Consider the following 4037-nt stretch of genomic DNA (forward strand, 5'->3'; position numbering starts at 1 on the left):
AAGAAGAGAGTAATCTGGAGAAAGAAACCAAGGTATAATTTCTCCCAGTAGGGTATATATTTGTCTCAAAGTGAAAATATGTCAAAAACAAGAAAAACCCAACTTTAGAAGCTTTTTAGTGTTGTAATCACGAATTCAAGAATGCCCATGGTGGATGAAAGAACTTGAACTTTTACATGTTGCCTCTAAATGGTAATATTAGATTAAAAGTTATACAATACAACAAAATCCTCAGAACTGTGTTTTGAGTAAAATGCTGCACTGTCAAAGTAATATGAGATATAACCTAACTACAAGGAAATGACAGTCAAGCTTGGGTTACTAGAATTTGTGTGGGCTACTAGTTGTGTGCACGCAAGGGCATTAAGCAGCGGCGTACCTAGGCGGGTTGCCTTCCTCCTCCTTGGGGCTCTGGGCAGTGTCCTCGTTGGGGCTCTCAGGCACTGCCCAGAGGCCCTTAGCGTTCTTGCGCAGGCCCTTGTTCTTATCCTGCCACCAGAAGGAAGGAATGCCATAGCCGTCAACGAGGACCGAGGTGTGCTTGTTGATGAGTGCCAGGTCCCTGCCATGGGGGACGAAACCTGCTTTTTTGCCAGCGCCTGGGTAGCCGTCTACCATGTGCAGGTAGACCTCGAGATTGTGAAGGAAGTGCAGGTTCCTGGTAGGCTTGAGAAAGGGCGAGCGGTTGTTATCCAGTAGGAGTTCTGTGCCGACGTGGAAATAGGTCCACCGCATGGCGTCGAGAATCGGCCTAACTAGGCGTGGTATGTTTTCGTTGCCGAGGATGCCAGGAACTTTGGGCACGATATCGTTGTCATTAACCACGCGCAGCATCTTGATACCCAGCGCCTGAAAGTGGTCCTTGAAGGCGCGGTTCCCGACGCGAGGGCAGCCAAAGGTAAAGGCAGTGATAGGCGCAGCCACCATATTCTCGCCAACGTCTTCGGCTTGTGTAGCAGATACGCCAGTGTTGGGAGCGGTTTGGCTACTGTGCTGTGCGCGCATGCAATAGAGGTTTTCGCCCGAAAGGGCCAGGTCGTAGGCGCTGACGGTGGCGAGTGCTCCCCCGAGGCTGTGGCCAGTCACCGTGATACTGAGCTCCACCGCATCATCCTTGTAGAGATCTAGCAGCCTTCGGATCTCTCGCCTTAGCTGCTCTCTGGCGCTAAAGCGGTTCAAACGGGAACCCTCCAGGGTGGAGGTGTAGAGGCTGAGGAAGCCGCGCTCCGCTTTCACGCCGGTGTGAATGTCCAAGTCTATTTTTTCTTCCTCCACTTCCTCTTGCAGGGCATGGCGATGAAGCCACTCAGCGGTGTGGTGGCCATGGTGCTCATGCAGATGAGTGCGGCGGGCGCCGGCTGCAGCTATGTCATCCTTGTGGGCGTTGTCGTCCCGCAGCCGTGGCGCCACGGCCACCAGCACGTCGCGGAAGTCCTCCGCCCACTCCGTGGAGGTGACCGTCCCCCGCCAGCACACCACAATGTCTCGCCGTCCCAGCCTGGCAACTTCCTCGGCTGAGGTGCAGACAGCGACGTAGCCCATCCAGTTGCACTGCCTTTCCTCTGATCCGTCGGGGAAGAACATCACCCCTGGGAAGGAGAACTCTGACGTCGCGTACAGGTACTTGGTGACTTGGTAGCCGCAGTCCGCCATGTCCAGCTCCTGGAAAAGCTTGGCCCGCCTGAACTTGCACCGGCCGTAGTGTGTGGACTCGGGATCGGAATCGAAGCTGTCGTAGCACACCTGCGTGAGCTCTCCATACCGTATGATCTCCTCTCTCAAGGCGTCGTCCATAACCGGGTCGAGCAAGCCTTGCCAGTCACGGGCTCCTTGGATTTCTCTCCATTTGTGAGCAATCTTGGGCCGTCGAGAACGTGTCGTGGTAACGTCGTGGCCTGACTCTGATTGAAGGAGGAGTAATTGGCGCAAGGAGCTGGGAGCCATTTTGCAGGTGATTTTGTTTCGCAGGTGTAAGAGAGGGGGAGAAAGAGAGTTAAAGATAAGGGACCGGCGCAATTACTAGAGTTAAAGAACGAAACTTGGGAGATGATAGGGCCCTGAGAGAGAGCGACTTTGGCAATCAGTAGTTTACTAGACTTGGGGGAACTAGTAGTTATGAAGACGAGGGTTGAATCTTAATTGCAGCGTTTGATGCGGGTGCTCCGTTCGGCATATTTATAGAGCCACACGAGGGTGGTGTCACAACATGCCCGTCAACCTGCTCACGTTCACCACGTGTTTGTAAAGCAATTTGCTTCAGCGTTGAGGTGACCTCAGTTGATGACCAAGGCCATATATATATTGTCTAAGGCAAACCTTTGACCCGCACCTGCGAATCACTACCTCATTGATATTACTTAAAGCGTGGCATATTGATAAAATAAACAAACATGGTGTGCCCTTTAGAATCAGTGGGTCCTCAAAGGTTATACATCCACATAAAAGGATTCTCACCTGTTTAGGCACCGTCTCCTCAAAAGGTTATGCAATATCCACAGTGCCACCTTTGGAGATATGGTGTCCACTCTTAAATAATCCACTCACTTGCGTGAAAGGTTGTACATCCATAGTGCCATCAAAAAAAAAACATGGCGTGCCCTTTAGAATCACTCGATCCTCAAAGGTTGAATGGTCCGTTCAAAAGAACTATAATAGCGGTCCATCTACGTCTCTTCTAAAGGCACCATGTGCTCAGTAACTATATCCACTTTGACCATGTCCTTACGAATAGTAACCATATCGATTTTGACAATGTCCTTATGAATTGTAGCAACAGTGACAATGTTCTTGTCAAATAATGTAGATGCGTTCGTATTTAAAATAGGTTATAGGCTCATACTGACTTTTCTTTACTCTCACATGTTTAGAAGAAAAATAAAAAGGCGTAATGGGGGCTTTTTAAAAAAAATATTGTTATGTATCTTATAGATAAAGAGAGAACTACGTATGCTATGTAAAAGAAAAAGAAAAAGAAAAACCTTCATTCAATTTACATTTTGGAAGTTGTCAATTAACATTGTAAATTGATACAAAGCTTGAATTTATTTCACAAAACAAAATATAGTCTTTCAAGGATTATATAATGGCTAGGCTCCATCCAAATGCATTGGTGGGTGTTGAAAAAGGTTGCCTATCTGGCCCTACCTAATGCCCGTTTACCTATCTATCATCCTCTTATTATATTGCTCCATTCATCACTCATTAGATTTGCCTCATTATGCCTCCCTTACACATGTATTGCATGTCTTCTTGTGCTTTAGTACACGTGTCTTTTTTTTCAGGACTTGTAAAGACAATGAACTATTACATGCATAGATGAGAACTTGCATAACATGATAAATCATCCTTGCTTTGATTTAACATGGCATTGCCGACAATGGGAATGTGTATCCATCAAGCTCAATGCCGCCTTGTGTGTCATGACATTGCATCTTCTAGACAAAAGGGGACACAACATTGAGTTGCGAAGACTGTCGGGGCAAGTCGTCCAATAAGTTCACATTGGATAACATGTGTGAAAAAATTGTAACTGTGCAATTGAAATGTTCAAGTGTCCAATTTTAACAAGTGAGTTTGGCGCTGATGTTCACGACCTTCCTTTACTGGAGAAGGGGTCCTTTGTTGGGATTGTGTTGACTATGCAAGAGGAAATAACATACATTGGCAAAGCCTCTTCAACACTTCTATAGGATCTAAGAATCAATTCTAACAAACTTATGAGAGTTATGGATTTGTTTGAAAAGAAAAATAAGCTATTTAATGTGTAAACATGTGTCATATGGAGTGTGTGTGTCGATTATTGCATTTGTTGAAAGAAAACCCATGGTTTTAAGGATTGAAGAAACCTTTACAGATTTGGAAGCAATTGAGTGTTACTGGCAATGATTAGAAAATATAATTGATTAGTTTAAGACTTGAAGAAACTACATGGAGAGAAATGACCTCATTATCATGAGAATTAGCAAGATGAGCGTGTTGAGACTTTGTGGGCCATGCTTGCAGGAAGGACAACATGCATAGTGTGCACAAAAACTCTG

The 4037-nt window shown here is 46.2% G+C and overlaps 1 pseudogene; it reads right to left on the reverse strand.

Moving 5' to 3' along the window:
* Window positions 1-363: 363 nt before the first annotated feature.
* LOC147607530 (phospholipase A1-Igamma1, chloroplastic pseudogene) lies at window positions 364-1944 on the reverse strand (annotated as a pseudogene).
* Between the last annotated feature and the right edge of the window lie 2093 nt (window positions 1945-4037).

The sequence above is a fragment of the Cibotium barometz genome, chromosome 55 (genome assembly GCF_041138505.1).
Source record: "Cibotium barometz isolate CiBa-2024 chromosome 55, ASM4113850v1, whole genome shotgun sequence".
NCBI classification, from domain to species: domain Eukaryota; kingdom Viridiplantae; phylum Streptophyta; class Polypodiopsida; order Cyatheales; family Cibotiaceae; genus Cibotium; species Cibotium barometz.